Here is an 18961-nt window from a genome sequence, read left to right as displayed (position 1 = left end):
GGCAGGGTTGCGGGATCGAGGTGCCTCAACCCCCTTCCAGCGCCGCTGGGCGGAGGGGCCGGTGGGCCCGGCCCTCTCTCCTCGCCGCATCGTCGCACCGCCCCCCGCTGCCCGCCCCCAGCGCGCCTCCCGCGGACGGCGGAGCGCGGCGCGGGGCCGCGGGGCCGGCGGCGGGGCGGCGAGCGGCGGGGCGGCCCGCAGCCCCCGACGGCAGCGACGGCGATGCGGCGAGGCGGGGCGGCGGGAGGCGAGGCGGGGCGGCAGGCAGCGCGGCGGGGGCGGCGGGCGCCGCGGGGCTGAGCGGCGGGCGGCCGGGGCTCCGCGGCCCCGGGGTGGCGGGGGGTGGGGGTTGAGGGGCACCCACCCGCCCGCCCGCCCGGCGCCGCACCCGGCACACGGATTTACGGCGCGGACTGCAGCTTCGGAAGCGGCCCCCGCAGGTAAGGCACCGGCAGCAACACCGGCGGTCCGCGCCGCCTCCGCCGCGCGGCTCCGCTCCGAGCGTCCCCCCCGCGCCTTAGCGCCCCGCCGGGCTCTGGACGCGGCACAAGTTTCCCCCGCTGCGATCCCAGCAGGCGCCTGCTCCCTCTATCCCTCCGCTCCGTTCTCGGATGCTTCAGGGATGAGGTTGCCCCGGACTGAGCCCCTACCCGCACCGGGCCGCTCTCCCGCCCCTGCGCTCCCGCGGCACCCTCGCATCCCCCCATGGCGGGGGCGCGGCAGGGGCCGGGGTCTCGCTCGGGCGACGCCGCGCACCGCCCAACCGCGACCAGGAGGGTGCCGGGGGACTGCGGCCAGTGCACCCCCTCAAGAAGGACGGTCCGCGGCCAAGTGGCGGGGAAGAGCACAGCCGGTTGCTCGGGTGGTGCGGGAGAAGCCGCTGTTGCTTTCGGACCAAACTTGGCTGCGGGAAACCAACCCTCAGCCTGGGAGCCCGCGCGTGGGAGCGATGGGACGGGGCTGTCCCTGCCGGGCGTAGCCACAGCGCCCTGCTGTCCGGCGTGCCGGGCGCCTGCCCGCTGCGGGTGGTCCCCGAGCTGCGGGATGCTCCCGGCTAGGCCTCGGCTGGAGGATGTGCGGCCGGAGCTGATCTCTGCCCTCCCCAGGGAGTCTGAGCCTCCTGCAGCCGCCCTGGAGCCCAGCCGGGTGCCCGAAGCTCACCAGGCAGGCAGGGGTGAGCCCGGGCTCCGCGCTGGAAACCCTTCCCCTTTGCAGTCAGCCTCAGCAAGCAAGCGTGGGAGCGGTGGCAGAGCCCGTGGGAAAGGTGGCATAGTCTGTGAGAGCGGTAGCACAGCCCGGCAGGTACCGCACACCCCGCGGCATGAAAAGAGGTCTAACCCTCTTCTTGAGGTGCAGAACATGTTCTGAGTGGGACCTTCTTCTCTGCTACCCCACTAGCAGAGGCACTGTGCACCTGCAAACCTGATGAGCACGAGAGGACGTGGGTACTGCTGAGATTCCTGCCTTGCTGGCAGGGCTGGATTTTACTCAGGGAGGGCTTTCCTGCACCTGGAGGACCTCTGCTTGCAGCTTTCCCCTCTTTTGCCCTGCGTGGTGGCATAGTGTCACTGTCTGTCAGGCAGACAGGCTATGCAGCTGAGCTGTGGCTTCCCGTGGGTGTGGGGTATTGATCCATAGCTCCACCAGAGCCTGCAAGGAAGTTATGCCTGGCTCGATACATCACCTAGGGAGCCTAATCCTGATGTTTCTGAAACGAAGTGAGGGTCAGATCTGGAACCCTGACTCTAGACATGCTACAGCAATACTTCTCTTCATGCAGCGGAGCAGCAGGCATGAAGGTTTAAGTGTCCCATGGTGGTTTATGCCAGTAATCTGGATGCCACTTCAGCTGTAAACTGCCTTCCTCTGGGCCCACCCTTAACGCTCAGTCCTAGTATGGTCCCGTTCCGAATCTTTCAGGCTTGTTGAGCCTCCATGAGTCCTGATTCAGTCCTGGGCTTGACAGCTCTGACACTGTGCTGGGGTGGAATCAGGCTGCAGGATGTCCACCCCACGGCAGCACATCACAGCCCCGAGTGCCTGGGTGTGAGTGCAAGAGCCTGATTACTGCATGCAAAATCCTCCTCCAGAAATCCCCTTCTCCTGCGCGTCGCTGACAGAAGATGAAATAAGCACAGATTCGGCAATTTCAGGGCTCTCTGCAGGTTTTTCTGCAACCAACAGTAGACCAGGCTGATAGTAAACCGTGCTTTGCTCTGTTCCCAGCGTAAAGCCTTCTCCATCCAAATGAAAACAGATGTTTGACTGCCCGTTTAAGCCAGTTTTACAGAAAACTGCCTCTGGTTACCACAGTGATGGTACCAGCATCTGCAGCCCTGTCCCATTTACTTCCGTGGCTTCAAAGGCTGGCTGAGAGTTAACTGTTCTTAAACTCCCTTGGACTTAGCAGAGTCAGGGCTGCTGCCAGAGAGGTATCCCCTTGCCCCCTTTAAAAATGGTAAGGGAAGCAAGTACAAAAGGCCTTGCAAATGCTGGAGGAGCGTTTCAGAGCGGTGATCTGAGGAAACGAGCCTGGCTTGGCGCAGCGTCATGGTTGGAGCTCTGGTCTGGAGCCGTGTTCCCAATACCATACCCATGTGTCGCTGTCCAGCTCCAGGCACCCGGCTGCATGCTGCAAGCACTCCAAGGAGCTCTTCAAAGGAAACTCAGCCAAGGATCAGGACCACAGCTCCTCTGCCGCCTTGCTGTGGAAAAGGAGTGGCAGCAGCAGGATGTCCCACAGGACCGCCGCGTACAGGCACATGGCGACCTGAGAGACATCCCTGCTTGTTCAGCTACCGAGCAGATAGATGCCGAGAGTATTTTCCTGTGCCTGTTTGCCTGCTTTAACCAACTGATAGCTGCTGTTTTGTTACGGGCTGCCTGAAAGCACAGCCTGAGAACTTGCTGCTTTGCTCGTGGCTTTTCAGACCAGACTGCTACCTGGAGTGGTGGCAGGAGGGGGTGCAGGTCCTGCCGCAGGCTGGACTGTCCCCTGCTGTGCACAGGGATACGGAGCAAGCATGTGCTGGCTCCGAGAGCCACAGCAGGGCTCTGCTGAATCACAGCTACCTTGCGCTCCTGTTGCCTTCTCAGGTTGCTCTGACAAGGTGCTCTGTGTGTAAATGGGAATTTCTTCAAAACTCCGGGGAGGAGCAGCTGGCAACAGTGTAGCTCTGTGGCAAAAAACGTGTGTTTGTATGTGTGAACTTCAGCCTAAAAGGGAGAGGGAAAACAACCAGAGTTACGGAACTAATGCAAATGGAATTGGCTTTCATCTCTCCCTGCAGCATCCTTTGTGGAAGGCATTTGCATTTCCCCAAAGCCAGTTCCTCTCTACCTGTCCCTCAAGCAAACCCAGAGCTGCACAGCAGAGGAAAGACTTTTCACACGGTGAGGGGTGACTCTCCAGAACTGGAGAGTGGTGAACTCAAAACATTTGAGAAGGAATGTTCTTATTTTAAGGCAGCAACTCAACACAGCAGAGGACAGACAGTGCTGTGTCTTAGTATGGAGTATAGGGACTGGTACCATTCCCGACCCCCTACCAGACCACCACATGTGGGTGATTCATATGGAAAGGGGACAGAGGGGCTCACACATGCCTCTGACCTCTCCTTAACACAGCTCTGGGATGCCACCACAACTTACTCCTGTGAGCAGGTGCTCAGAGCAGCCCAGAACCATTTTGTTCGGCAGTGCTGAGAGAGCATCCTGTGGCACCCATCTATGAGCCACCTGCCTTGAGGTCCCCAGGTGTCCTCCCTTCATTCCCTGTGGTACAGGGGGCTGCTGGGGCTAGGGTGGACTGCTGCCATTTCAGAGGCAGCCTTCAGCTCAGCAGAGACACAAACAAAACAGGATTTCACCCTAGCAATAGCCATTAGCTATGCTAAAAGGATTAACAGCTCTGCAGGACTCGTCAAGTGTTTAAAACATAACTCAAGCATCAAAGGCAGCTCTTACAGGCTCACATTTTCACATCAAGTAACTCTGAAAATTCCTATCCAACTTAATTAAAACATCCACTAGGCTCATTAAAAGCACACACACTCACAAATTTAACAGCAAAACACAAAGGCCCTTTTTCCTTGAGCACTGAGCTATTTTGAAGAGAGGAGTTTACAGAAAAGCATGCAAACTTCTTTGTTTAAATGACCACCTTTGTGGACATCTCCTGTGCTCAGACCACGGCATCTGATTAATCTGAAGCTTTCCAGAGAGGAAATAAATATGGGTTTGGTTTTGGGTTTGGTTTGTATTTTTTTTCCTGACTAGAGACCACAGAAGAAAGATGAAAAAGTGAGAAGAGCTTTGTAGAGAAACTTAGATAAGAGGGTGGGGGAGTGTCAACTGCAGACCTATAATAGGAAACAAGCCACTGAAGTGCTGGTGAAAGTACCTTTCATCTCGAAGGCTCTCAAGTACTGTGCAAAGCATGAACATGTGCAGGAGCTGGAAAATAATTGACAACAACCAGGGTTATTGAGATGAGGTCACCACCTTTGCTGGTAGAGAGCCACCACAGGCAGGTCACCATCTCACTTGCCGTCAGACTCTGTCTGACTCTCTGCCTGCTCTGCTTGAAGGATTTGTCACCTCTGTTGTGAGCTGCCTCAGCTGAGCAATTCCTGGAAGACTCCATGCCAAAATTTTGTCTGCTGCACCTCTTTGTCACTTACTTGGGGACATATGGTCCTGAGCTGGCCCAGCATGGCTAAGGCATGACAGTGCTCCTTCCTTTGCATGCTTCATCCCAGGCATCAGCATTGTTGTCATCCTCCTCCTCCTCCTCCTCATCATCATCATCATCCCCCTTCAGCCATGCTTTAATTCTCCTTCCCTGTAATGTGCTCAGTCTTAGTGACTTTGGGTCCTCTTCAGCCATCAGTATATAGCCTCCCTGACCACTCTTACCCTCCTCTGCCTGCCTTGGAGGCAAAATCATTTCAAGTGCTCACAGGAGACTTGAAATAGTTAGAGAGGTTCCCTCTGTATGAGCTATATCTTGGGTAGTATCTCTGAGGCTCTGGATGCATTAAGCACAATATTTAAACTTAGTAAGTGCTTTTTGACATCCACAGAGGCCTTGAACATTTTGGGATGAATTAATATCCTCCTCTCCTCACCTCAGGTTAAAAAAAATACAACAACAACAAAAACCCAAACCAAAACAAAAAACCAAACAAACCCCAAAACCAACCAAACAAAAAGCCCCATCAAGATTAAATACTTCCTCTCTCTCCCTTTGTTTCTGGGAGAGTTTGATTTCTTCCTCTTCACGCTATCCTGTGTGATCAGAGGGTGCCTGGAAAAAAGAAGGTGCTGAAAAACGCCAGCAGGAGCAGAACTACTCCTACTGCCTCTTCCCAAGAAGATCTGCAGCACACCTTGCCTCTTTCCTTCTCACTTAGCCATTTTCTACAACTCAAGCAAGCAGCCTTCCACTTCTGGGTACCTGTCTACATTTAGTCCTCTTCTGGGGCTAAACTGTAGAAGTTGTTCTGCCACCCAATGACCCCTCTAAAGCAGAGAAAGAGATTCAGGAAAAGGAGAGGAGACCCACGGGTTGAAATGAGAACAGATTTAACAAACCAGCAAAACTAACGCCTCTATAAAGTCTACAAACTTATACTCAAGCCAGCAAACTTGCAACAGTTACCACGAACAGGAAAGCAGCCCTCAAGAGCAGAATGGAAAGCAACTTCCAGGCATAGGAGAAGAAGCAGCCTCTGCCCTTAGCAAACTTGCCCCTTTATACTGAGCTTGGGGTTATGCTATAAACCTGATAGCCACCTTGGGCTGACTTGAAACTACTAGATAGTCTGCAGCCCATGGTGGGTCTGTGATTCTGTCCCAGCAAAACCAGACAGTACCCTGTAGGGTGACCCACCATGCTCCAGGGGCTGGGGACAGCGGGCTGCAGTGGTGCAGGGCTGGTGGCATGGGAAGGTGTGTGAGCACAGGCTTTGTATCTGTGCACTCGATGCACAGCTGGGATGTGAGATGCTAGAATTAGGTAGACAGGGTTTTTACATCGTTTATAGCTCCTTCCTCACTTGGTGTCTAGACATAGCTATAAATGAGGGAGAGGGCTATTACCTAGGAATAAAACTACTGAAACCAGACCTGAAGAGCTTGTTGCTGTATTTCCAAGGAACTGGGAGATTCCTTATGATTAATGTAACAATATTGAAGGCTATAAACTCACCGCAGTTGGGTACTGAGTCAGGGGACACACTTACAATGTACCTGCCACTTGCAGCTGAGACTAAGCATTAACTGTGGTCTCTGGCCAGCCCTTGGCCGTTCCTGGGGCTGCCACTTGCTTACAGATCATGGCTTCAGCTCAACCAACTTCACCAACTGCAGTGGTGTAATAAAACAGCCCAGGAGTCACTGAGGTATAATTTCTCATTGCATCTTGGACCAGCAGTGGTGCAGAGAAGACAAGAGGCTGTGAGCAGAGCCTAGGCTGGGTACCTCGCTAGGAAACCAGCTCCATGCCCACTAATTGCAGACAGGAAATGCAGGAGTAAATGCATGGACAGCCTGTGCCAGTGCTGACCGCTCTTAAGGGATGCCATGTGGGTGTTCAGGCTTCAAGTGCCTGTGCAGGCAGGAAACACCTGAGACCTGAACTCAAAACCCCCAGTCCACAATCTAAGCTTGACATGCAAGATCAAGCCCTGCAGATACTGATGGGAGAAGTTAGGCTGCAGGGATCTAATTTGGTTTGGATGCAGATTCTTTTTTCTGATCTCTGCTTCTACCACGTCCAGCACAGTGGGGTCTCAATCTCTGCCTAAGGCTTTGCAATAACGTTGTAGCATCAGCAAAAGTAGTAAAGGAGAGGATGGACTGCCTGGGAAAATACCATGAAGCAAACCACAGGCACGCTCTTGACAGCGTGCACAGCAGGAGCACAAAGACTGACTTTTTCAGCTAAAAGGTATCGCCCGACTGTAGGTCTGAATGGTGGAGGGGCAAGGCATGTCTTTTCTGAGCCTTTGCTTGAAGAGCTGCCATTAGAGGATGAAAAAGGGAATGCAAAGAGTCACAGGGCAGCTGGAACCTCTTGGGACCTGCTATCCTATGACTGGCCTGACTTCTGAGGGCAGAAGGATAGGAAGGAGCAGCAGCATGTGTGGTTGGTGCAGGAGGCAGCAGGTGAGCAGTTTGGATCAGCACCCTCGTGTCTGTAAGAGATACTAGGTTTTCTTCCCCAGGTTAGGTTTCCTCCTCATATTGTGCACCACGCTCAGGCTTTGTGCCCCCAGGAGCCTTCTTGTTCCACACATCCAGGTTTACGAGGGGCTTGGGCCTCCTAAGTACCTAAGATTTGTTAAAAGCTGCTCTCATTTGACTCCATAAAGAATGCCACTGGGAATACAGCAAAGCTTCCTGGATATGAGCAAATATTGGCCTTGCATGGAGTTGCTGATAATGGGAGATAAGTTATCAACAGCTGCTTAACCTAATATTACTTCCATACAAGATTACACTGAGCTTTTGCAAGAAGCTAGTAACTAGATGCAGAATCCATCACTGCATACAAAGACACCTGGCAAACTGCAGCCTTAATTTTTCCCCATGAGCTTTGTTACAGCTGAAGGAGTCTGTAGCAGGGAAATGTGCTGGTGGGTCAGGCTGGGCCCTGGCAGCAGCTGAAGATGATACGGTTGAGCATGTGGCTTTGTGACCAGAGGGACAGGCATATTTCCCTGTGGGTCTGGTCCCCTTCACATGAAAGGGGCTGGAATGGCGTTGTTGAGTGGTTATATTAGCAGAGCTTTCACTGCTGCTAATCAGGCTTGAATCCCTGTGCTCCAGCCCATTCATGCACAGTAACTAAAGAGCAAAGACTGAAAGGAGGCAGGTAACAGGCACGTTAGAGCCCAGCAGCCATCTATGATGGAGAATATACCCATAATTGTGGGCTAAAATATCGTATAGGATCAGCAGCACTCCCTTTTGTAAGGACCCTGAGATCCACAACTGATGCATGTTTTGTGTTTTGACATCACCTCCCAAATTTCTGTATGTCTTTTACAGCCTGCTGTCGGACCTGTGACTACACAGGTTTTTAGAAACAGCTTGCCAAGGGTGGGGAGCACTCAGGGAGATTGGCAAGGCTCTGCTAGTGAGCAGCACTTGGTTTTGCAGCTAGCCACATGCACCAGAATCCTCCACAGAGGGCTCCTTCCTTAGTGTTACCCAAAGCGTAGGTCTGAGGTGGAGGAGGTGTCTCCAGCCACCTCCCCACCACTGTGATGTAGGATTGTGCCAGCTATCTTAATTGTATTCCTCACTTGATCCTGGCTGTGGATGCTGTAGCCTTTCAGTGTTCAGATTCACAGACCAGAGCCATTTCCTGTGGGCAGGGCTGAGGTGGGATGTGGAGGGAGTGGACCACTGCCTGGCCTACTTTGCCTGTGGGAGCCACAAGGCTTCTCAGTGCTTTCGCTGAGCATTAAGCAGACACGAGGTCACTGGTGTTAATGCCTGGCTGGGATATGCCTTGGATATCTCCAAAGACACTGATCAGCTTGACTGAGCCCTTGGCAGAAGCTCTTGGCAGTAGCTGGGCTGGCTTACAGTGCTTCTGGCTTCCAGCCCCTGCTTTATCCAGCAGACCACACTGCTGCTCAACAAAGCTGGCTGCAGATGCTAGGACAGCAGCTGCAGTCCTATTGATCCCTGTGGGGATGATAAGCCCAAATGAAGACCCTTGGGAAATCAGCACTTAAAATAAGGATCTGGCTGCAAAGCAGAGTTTCGGACTGTGACAGCTCTGCAGATAAACCTGTGTGGGAGCCCAGCTGTGCAGAGCATCCACAGAGAGCCTGCTTTGAACACAGGTTTGATGCTTGGGATATATTAGGACATCTTCATCCCTTCCCATGAGGCCATCACACCTTTCCCTTCACCTGAAAGAAGCATCTGGAAGCAGATCCAGATCCTTACACCCATGGAGGGGACAAGTCCTTTGCTCTCCTAGGGCCAGGTGGTTTTTCATGTTATGAGGCTGTAGGGAGCAAATGGTTGAGTGCCTTGGAAAAATGCTGTCTCTAAATCTCCTATGGTCCTAGGGCTAGCAGGGTGAGAGAACACTGTGACCCCCAAAATTGAAGAAGTGTCTCCATTTGACACCACTACAAGAGCTGTTGCACAAGGAGATGGGGACCAGTGCGTTTGCAGGGCTTGCTGCACTCCTGGCACTTGAATTTTGTCTGTTGAAATAGCTGGGCATGGGGTCTGTGGCCTTGCTCAGCTGGGCATGGGGTCTGTAGCCTTGCTCAGCTGCTGCACTACCGAGCAGGTGATGAGCTCTGCTCTGGGGAGGTGCTTTTGGGCTAGCTGCAGTAAACACTTCTGAGCGCTACCTGCTTCGGCAAGCCTATCTCTGGGGTCTGGTGAGCAACTCCTGTTAAGAAGCAAACTGCTGTTATTAATCCTTGTATGTGGCTGCGTTTTCCCAGCTCAAGCATTTCAGCTGAACTTTTCCCCCCCGTGCTGTTTGCAAACGGTGCAGCGTGTGAGCCTGCCCTCGCCCTTCCCACGCAGCAGACCCAACAGATCGCAAACAAATCACAGGTCCCTGGTTGTCCTCAGCAATTAGCAGCTAGCTCAGCCTGCCGGCTGCCTCTACCCTGGGATGGCTTTTCTGCTCCCTGCGGGTTCATTTCTGCAACAGCCCACAAAGCAGGGTGATGCAGGTTAGCTTTTCTATAGCCACCCCCTGCCCTTGCACGTCATTCACATTGTGAGCAGTCTGGCGGAAACTTTATTATTAAAGGTCCGGAGTTGTTGCGATGCTGAAGTTAGGGCAGCCTGGGTTGACCCCTCTGACTCGTATGCCTGCATCCACAAAGCACAAGGAATTCCTCTGTATCTGCTGGCAGCACATAAGCAATTTCCTCGTGCTAGGGCTGGGCAGGTTCTGCATCCAGGCAACTGCTCTCTGCTGTGGACTCTAACCTTGTGATTCTCTTCCAGAGTTGGATTTTAAGCTCCTGCAGTTTGCCTCTGTGATCAAGGTCTTGGCTGAAAACAGCTTCCCTGGTTTTCTGCATTTCCAGGAGAGCATGCCACTGATGAGCACCCACTCCTTGCCCCACACATGCTGTGTGCCTGCCCTTCAAGCTTCCCTGTCTTCCTGATGCCACGTGCCAGTGGTGCTAATGAGGCTTTCCTGGCTGCTTGAGGTCCTTTTCCTGGGCAGCTTTCACATAATGAATTTACTGTGGAGCCACTGGCTCATATTTTTGAGCTTTCTTCTAATTCCTTTGCAAAATAGCTGGCTTCTGGTTTGCTCTTGTTTGAATTCCTCTGATGTATCCTAATTCTCAGCGAGCATGACCCTTGGTTTCAGTGTGCAGCACGGCAGTGAGCTACCTCAGGCTCCCCAGGAGGAAGAGTCTCTTCCACTCCTCCCCATCCCTTCTGCAGTTACAGTAACATAATCGCTGGTTTGTTCACTTCTTATTTCCCTGACAGAAATCAATCCCATGTTTGCTTTGGTTTGTCCTTTGATGTCTTAGCTTTTCTGATCTTCCCACTATTCCTGCAGCTTCTCCACCCATCCCACCTAACAGTCAGTTCAGGGTTTTTTTTCTCCTGGCATAGCATTGTGTGCCCTCAGACTTCAGGCTTGTGCCTGCCTGACTTGGAGTGGCACATGGTGGCACTTAATCATCTTTTAATTAATGCTGTCCTCCCATGTAACTAGGCTCTGGTAGTGAAGCCTTGCAGTCACAGAATCACAGGATTGTCAGGGTTGGAAGCGACCTCATCCAGTTCCATGAGCATGCCATGGGCAGGGACACCTCACACTAGACCAGGTTGGTCAGAGTCCCATTCAGCCTGGTCTTAAAAACGTACAGGGATGGGATTTCCATCACCTCCCTGAGCAACCTGTTCCAGCGTCTCACCACCCTCATAGTGAAGAACTTCTTCCTAACCATTCAAGAGAGAGGTTGAGATACTGGAATGTGTCTAGAAAAGGGCATCAAAGTTGGGGAGGGGCCTGGAACACAGCCCTGTGAGGAGAGGCTGAGGGAGCTGGGGTTATTTAGCCTGGAGAAGAGGAGGCTCAGGGATGACCTCATTGCTGACTACAACTACCTGAAGGGAGGCTGTAGCCAGGGGAGGTTGGTGTCTTCTGCCAGGCACCCAGCACCAGAACAAGGAGACACAGTCTCAAGTTGTGCTGGGGGAGGTCTAGGCTGGATGTTAGAAGGAAGCTCTTGACAGAGAGAGTGATTGGCATTGGAATGGGCTGCTCAGGGACGTGGTGGAGTTGCCATCCCTGGAGGTGTTGAAGAAAAGCCTGGCTGAGGCACTTAGTGCCATGGTCTGGTTGATTGGCCAGGGCTGGGTGCTAGGTTGGCCTGGATGATCTTGGAGGTCTCTTCCAACCTGGTTGATTCTATGAACATCCAATCTGTATCCACCCATGTCTAGTTTTGCTCCATTCCCCCCAGTGCTATCACTACCTGATGCCCTAAAAAATCCCTCACCAGCTTTCCTGTAGACCCCCTTCAGACACTGGAAGGCTGTAATAAGTTCTCCTCGGAGCCTTCTCTTCTCCAGACTGAACAGATCTTGCCCCAGATCCATGGGAAAGAGGAGTATTGCTTTGAATTCCTTCCTTACACCCAAGTCTAGCACAGGGATTACAGTAAATTTATAGCTGCAAAGTTGTGCTGTGCTTCATTTCCTTGGCAAAGGCATAATAAAACCACCCAGGAAAAAGTGGAGGAAAATGCAGCAGACATCAAAGGAGAAGATGCTGAAGGAGAGGGGAGAACTTCACCCTTGATGGGAATTTAGGGGGAATTCATAAACCTGAAGTCAAACAATCATAAAGCCCAGGTAGTTTAGGTCACATTATTGGGACTCATTGCTCTTCATTAACTTTCCAGCCACCAGGGTTCAGGTGTCAGCTCAACATCAAAGAGCCACAGATCAAAACTATCTTTGCAAAATTGCCTGAAAATTGGGTTTTCAGGTGGCTGAATGTGATTTTATGAGACACTTGCCTTCCTCAACGTTGTTAAGTCATTCAAAAAAAAATAAGAAGGCAAACTGAAAATGGATATTTGGGCCTGAAATCTGGGACTGGGCTCCAGCCAGAAGGAGCTGAAGAAATGCTGTGGCACTTATTTGTAAGTGAGCAGTCTGTATTTCCCTCTGTGTGCTGTGGAAGCTTCCTTCCCCTTGCTTCCCCAAGGAGGTAGGGCAGAATGCAGGTAGCTTGCCCAGACAGCAACACAGAGAGCAAATTTGATTATGTCCATTTTTGTTTTCCCTCTGCTCTGGTGAGATCTCACCTGGAGTTCTGTGTCCAGGTCTGGAGCTCTCAATATAGGAAGGACACGGACCTGATGGAGGAAGTCCAGAGGAGGGTGTCAAGGTCCAGAGAACGGAGGTTAACAATATCTCTGTCCAGAGGGGCAAGAGCTGTTCTTATGGATTTCCGTGCTGGGAAATTAAGGTGCAAACGAGACCATAGATCACCACGGAACTATTATTAAAGGATAAGGTTGGGCAAAACGGGGGGGAGGGGGGAGGGGGATAAAGAGAACGATGGAGAAGAAAAGAAGAAGCAGGGAAGGAAAAGAGCTGTGATCATATTACCCTCAGTCGCAGCTGGGAGGGAGAGAGAGAGAAACAGGTGCGTGGCCCAGGGATGCTCTTCTGTGGAGTTCGCCAGGGGTTCTTCTGGTGGTGGTGCAGCTCTGGTGGTCTGCCCTTGGTGGTCTGGTAGAAGTGCCCCTGGTGGTCCGGTGGGAGTGCCACTGGTGGTCCGGTGGAGGTGCCACCCTTTGGCAGGCATTCCTCCTGCCTTTTATACAGTTCTTATCTGGGTGCCCGGCTGCAGCTCCCCAGGAAATCTTCCTGTGTATCCTCCTGCATTCGCAGGGGTCCTGCTCCACCGGGGGGAGGGCCTCCGCCCCCTCCCTGGCTGTACCTCTCCATACCCTGAATACACAGAAGCTTTTTCTCTTCGGGGGAGCTGAGATAAGATGTAGGCATCCTGAGCGTTCCAGCCAGGCTGAGGTCCAGGAGTTTCCAAGGCGTTGTCCGTTGATTTGCATCCCTGAGCTTTCGGCCAAGCACCGAGTCTGAGTCCCGGAGGTTAACAAAGGCAATCTTTATCTTTGTTGATTAGGGAGAGACGATGCAATCTTTATCTTTGTTCATTAGGGAGAGACGATGCAATCTTTATCTTTGTTGATGAACGAGAGAGAGGATTTAGACTCTCACAGAGGGCCACAAAAATGATAAGGGGGTTGGAGCACCTCTGCTACAAGGACAGGCTGATGGAGCTGGGGTTGTTCAGCGTGGAGGAGGCTTTGGGGAGACCTAACAGCAGCCTTCCAGTACCTGAAGGGATCCTACAAGAAGGCTGGAGAGAAATTGTTTGCAAAGGCCTGTGGTGATGGGACAAGGGACAATGGCTTGAAACTAGAGAACAGCAGATTTAGATTGGGTGTTAGAAACAGGTTCTTTACTATGAGGGTGGTGGAACACCGGAACAGTTTGCCCAGGGAGGTGGTTGTGGCCCCATCCCTGGAAATATTCAAGGTGAAGCTCAACAGGGCTCTGGACAGCCTGATCTAGTTGAGAATGTCCCTGCAGCTGCAGGGGGATTGGACTTGATGACCTTCAGATGTCCCTTTCAACCCAGACCATTCTTTGATCCTGTGATTTTTCAGCTGTCTCTGCTGAGAATGCTCTCCCCTGGCTTGGCAGTACAGTGACATGCAGGGAGAGAGTAAGAACTGTGCTGTTCATGGATGGTTCATTCAAGCAGCTCTGGAGTGAAGGTTCTTCATCACAGCATTTATTTCCATGGGAGGAAACATGGAAGCTGATTCAAAATAGCTACAACTTCTCAGGGGCTGTGAGACACAGGTCATGCAAGCCCTAGGTCCGCTGTTTTCTTTCTGCCTCACCCTTCTGCTGTATAGGAACTGCTGCTGGAGAGACAGAGGTGTCCGATGGAAGCTACCCAGTGAGATGTTACAGTGCATACTGTGTGAGGAGTGCCCACCTTGGAAGATATGGTGAAAGCTGAGGTGAGCAGCCTGGCTGCAGGTTAAGTGACTGGGTTCAGACCTGCAGGAGCCACCCCTGATCAACAGCTTTCAGTTCAGCCACGGCCTCCTACAGAATCCATAGCTGCAGTGCAGGGTGGCTGATAACACTTTGGCATTGCATTCACAGCAGAACAACCTGCTCAGATGGAATCACAGCCAAAATGTATGCAATCAGGCATGCAGCATTCTGGTAGCATTCCCTGTAACCAAACAGCTGAGCAATGCATGCAGCAGTGGGAACTTAAGGAACACAAACCCTATGAGGAGAGGCTGAGGGAGCTGGGGATGTTGAGCCTGGAGAAGAGTAGCCTCAGGGCAGACCTCATTGCTGTCTACAACTACCTGAAGGGACATTGTAGCCAGGTGAGGGTTGGCCTCTTCTCCCAGGCAACCAGCAATAGAACAGGGGGACACAGTCTCAAGTTGTGCTGGGGTAGGTATAGGCTGGATGTTAGGAGGAAGTTCTTCACAGAGAGAGTGATTGGCATTGGAATGGGCTGCCCAGGGAGGTGGTGGAGGCACCGTCCCTTGAGGTCTTCAAAAAAAGCCTGGATGAGGCACTTAGTGCCATGGTCTGGTTGACTGGCTAGGGCTGGGTGCTAGGTTGGACTGGATGATCTTGGAGGTCTCTTCCAACCTGGTTGATTCTATGATTCTATGACTCTCTTCAAACTTGCAGCCTGGCATTGCACTGCTGCTTGGTGCTGATCAGGACAAGCTCTGACCATTTTCTGCAGCTGGGGCTCCTTTAGTAGCTGTTGCTGTAAAGATCATAGGGGACTGTGCAGCAGTGTCAGCAAGTGCAGGTGAAAAATTCCACCAATATCTCCTGCTGGTCTTTTGCATCAGATTACCCAGTTCAATATAAAGCATCTGCAAGTCGTTGCTGGGCAGGGCTTCACTGTCAGCCAGCTCTCAAGTTTAATTGGGCTGTCCAGTAAACTATCTTGCATAAAAGTAAATAAAAAAGAGTGGTATCTATGAAGGAGCCAGCATGTGGCATGTCCCTGTTATTTATGGGGTGGTGCTCATCAGCATGGCAGATACAAGAGCCGATGGTGAAGGTTGTAAGGAAATGCCACCTGTTTTTTACAAAGCCATATGTATGAAATAAAGCAGATCTTACTCCCCTTGCAGGGAGTAGCCAGGCAACAGGTGTGGTGCACTATGAGGAGCCCCCCAGCCCCACAACAACAGGGTTGGTGGGGAAGGGGACAGGGCAGGCAATAGCAGGTTGGTGAGCTGAGGGCTTCTGTCACTGTAGAGGATGCAGCCCTGGTGCCCCTTGGAAAAGCTGAAAATGAAACCTGACTCTCATTCTCCGTCTTTTGCACTGGAGCTGGCTCAGAGCTCCATCCTTCCTTCCTCTGGCCTGAGCTAATTCATTGCCAGTTTACCCTCATCTCTTGTGACAGCACTGTCCTTTGCCTTAAGTAGCTCTCACTGGATGTTGATGGCCCTGCCAGACTGCAGCATAGCAGGATGGCTAAGCAACCCCAGGCAGGTGCATTCCTGGGCTGGCTGGGACTGCCAACAGCTGCTGCTGGAGCTGAGGCCAGAAGACTCAGAAGTACCCACACAGAGGAGGTCGGAGAACCCTTCATTCAGTTCCTCCTCTTCCGGATGGAGCCATCATTTAGCAGCCTCTTTTCACACCTTTCTGTTTATTTACCCTGAAGCCAGCAGTGATTGCTTTCCCCAAAAGTCCTTGCTACAGCTGGCTGTTTTGTAATGTTCATTCTACTTATAAAACAAACAAAAGCAGCATCTCCTCATGTTGGTTCTCTAATTGGCAGGTAAAAAACGCTTGATCCAGCCACCTCCAAGCAGAGTCTGTTTGAGCATCTGCATGTCAGTCTCTGCCTGGAAAGCAGCCTCTTGCAGAACAGTCTCAGTCCCAGCAGCAAGGCTCTAAAATGACTCACAGGGAGATGTACAGCAAATCCTCAGTGGGGTCCTTTATTCCCAGACCACCTGGTCTCTCAGCTGGCACCAATGATTTTTTAAACTAGAGCAGGGTAGATTTAGATCAGACATTAGGAAGTTCTTTGCTATGAGGATGGTGAGACGCTGGAACAGGTTACCCAGAGAATTTGGTGGACACCTCATCCCTGGAAGTATTTATGACTAGGCTGGGGGAGAAGCTTTGAGCTTCTGGTCTAGTGGGAGGTGCCCCAGCCTATGGCCAGGAGGGTGGAAGTAGATGATCTTTAAGGTCCTTTCCAGCTCAAGCCATTCTATGATTCTGTGATTCCATGATCCTAATCCCATTATATACCTGGTCAGGGTCTTTCAGGATACATCTCTATCATTTTGCTTACATTAGGTTGTTTCTTTCCCTCAGGGTGTCACAGCTGAGCCCTGACTCTAGAAACCCAGGACTTTCAAACCAGCCCTTCATGTCTCTCTCTTGTCCTGTAAAAAAAAACCCAACCCTTTCTATAAACTCCATTCTTCCTTCTTAGCTATCTGTGACTCTTCCATCTTCTGTCAGGAGTTTTTTCTCCAAGAACTGGCAGAGGTCTCTTGAGGATGGCTCTTTCTCAGCAGCTTCCCTGGTGCATGCAGTGCCTTTCTTATCGTTCTTGGTCCTATGCAGCAGAAATCAACCCACGTCTTTCCCCTAACATGAGGCTAAGCTCCTCCTCTCCTTGCTCTCTGTGAGCAGCCTTAGCTCCCATTAGTCATGGATCTTATGTTTCTGTGAGGTAAATACCTGATTTAATTGGGGCAATTAATGAGGCAAGGATTATAAAATATGTAGTTGTTTTATTTCCAAAAAGCCCTGCCAACAAACTCCATACAAATTAGTTAAATTTGGGTTCTAATTGGGTTGGAAAAATCTTCACAAGGATGCTCATGGGCAACTCATTCTTTTGGGAGAATCAGAAAATTGGAAAAGTTTAGCCACAAAATGGCTTTGCTCCACTTACAAGTAAGCCAACAGTGTGCCCAGGTGGCCAAGAGAGCCAGTGGCATCCTGGCCTGCATCAGGAATGGTGTGGTCAGCAGGAGCAGGGAGGTCATTCTGCCCCTGTACTCTGCACTGGTTAGACCACACCTTGAGTACTGTGTCCAGTTCTGGGACCCCAGGTTTGGAAGGAAATTGAGATGCTTGAGCGTGTCCAGAGAAGGGCGACGAGGCTGGGGAGAGGCCTTGAGCACAGCCCTACGAGGAGAGGCTGAGGGAGCTGGGGTTGTTTAGCCTGGAGAAGAGGAGGCTCAGGGGTGACCTTATTGCTGTATACAACTACCTGAGGGGAGGTTGTAGCCAGGGGGAGGTTGTAGCCAGGAGGATGTTGCTCTCTTCTCTCAGGTGCCCAGCACCAGAACGAGAGGACACAGCCTCAAGCTGCACGAGGGGAAATTTAGGCTGGAGGTGAGGAGAAAGTTCTTCACTGAGAGAGTCATTGGACACTGGAATGGGCTGCCCGGGGAGGTGGTGGAGTCGCCGTCCCTGGGGCTGTTCAAGGCAGGATTGAACGTGGCACTTGGTGCCATGGTCTGGCCTTGAGCTCTGTGGTAAAGGATTGGATTTGATGATCTATGAGGTCTCTTCCAACCTTGGTGATACTGTGATACTGTAAGAGGCATCCCGGAGCCCTAGGGAAAGTCTGTTCTACTCACCACAGTGGAGTGGAAATTTTGAGATAGTCCCTGCCTCCTTTGTGGCAGTGTTGGAACTGCTCACTGCCTTGATAGCCATTGAGAGGCTTCTACCTCTTCCCAGGATTTATCAAGGTGCTGGGAAAGAAGCAGATGATCTCTGACCTGATCCTGGTTCCTCTTGTCACAGTGGTTTGCAGAGGTGCAGGCAGATCTCTTGCAGATGCGCAGAGAGCACAGAGATGTCGGTGGCACTTCTCACCGTGCCATGAGGCACTCGGTGCCTTCTCCTGGTAAACTTGAGACACTTGAGTTTCCAGGTAGTTCAAGCCCAAACATCGGGACTAGGCTGGTCTGAAGCACAAGGCAGAGCAGAACATGTAGTCCAAGCCAAGAGCAGTGAGGCAGAGCACATTGTCTGAGCAGAGCGGAGCAGAACATAGAGTGGAGCAGCACACGCTGAGCCAGCCCAGTGAGGCTGAGGCAGCCCAGCGAGGCAGAGGCAGCCCAGCGAGGCAGAGGCAGCCCAGTGAGGCAGAGGCAGCACAACTGCTTGCAGTTTAGCTCAGTTTATATTATTTGCCTGAGTGTAGTAGCTCCTTTGGCCACAGAGATTCACCAGTCAGAATGGCATTTGCAAAACTGACCATATTAAGTGAAACCAGGGCTTGCTTACCCTTATATGGGCAAGATGAGTAACAAAACACCTGTGGCTACCTGTTTATCACTTTGGGAGGGGACATAATGGCCCAAACCTTTGTTTTCCTCCCGCCCTTGCTTCCCCCATCAGCAGAAGGGTGAGGCAAGCTGGGATGTCTAATAGGCCTATTAGCCTTCCAGGACTCTGCCCGTGACAGCCACCTGCTGGCTTGGGTAACTGCTCCGAGCCCTGCACCTGAGCTGCAGCAAGGACATGTTCTTCACCACATCAGGAAAGCCCAAGGGACATAAAAGTCGTTACTAAAATCACTGTTTCTGCCCACTGATGGTAACCATATTTCTGTTCCTGCAGGAGCACAGGGGTTCACAGGTACACCTTCATAAACCCTCAGTTTATGCCTTCTTAATAACAGCAAAGTGCCTCTGCCAGAGGCATTTGGTTAAAGAGATGAGGTAAATACACATGCTGGAAACCTTTCCTGGAGAAAGAGAAGTCACAGAGTGTCCTGGAGCTGATGCAGCCACTCCTCTGGCATTTACTGCTGCTGGTCCCACGGGCACAATGGCTCCTGCCCTCAGAAACGCAT

General features: G+C 51.9%; 1 protein-coding gene across 1 annotated transcript in view; it reads left to right on the top strand.

The window, feature by feature from the left end:
• Window positions 1–331: 331 nt before the first annotated feature.
• The window catches only part of TMEM121 (transmembrane protein 121), a 53029-nt gene continuing 34399 nt past the window's right edge, over window positions 332–18961 (top strand). The window contains exon 1 of the mRNA XM_064147200.1: window positions 332–440. The gene's annotated coding sequence lies outside the window, so the exon portion shown is untranslated. The remainder of the gene's footprint in view (window positions 441–18961) is intronic.

Source organism: Pogoniulus pusillus, chromosome 8 (assembly GCF_015220805.1).
Source record: "Pogoniulus pusillus isolate bPogPus1 chromosome 8, bPogPus1.pri, whole genome shotgun sequence".
Lineage (NCBI taxonomy): Eukaryota > Metazoa > Chordata > Aves > Piciformes > Lybiidae > Pogoniulus > Pogoniulus pusillus.
Note: the sequence above shows the minus strand (reverse complement) of the source record. Positions and strands in the feature narration are given on the sequence as shown.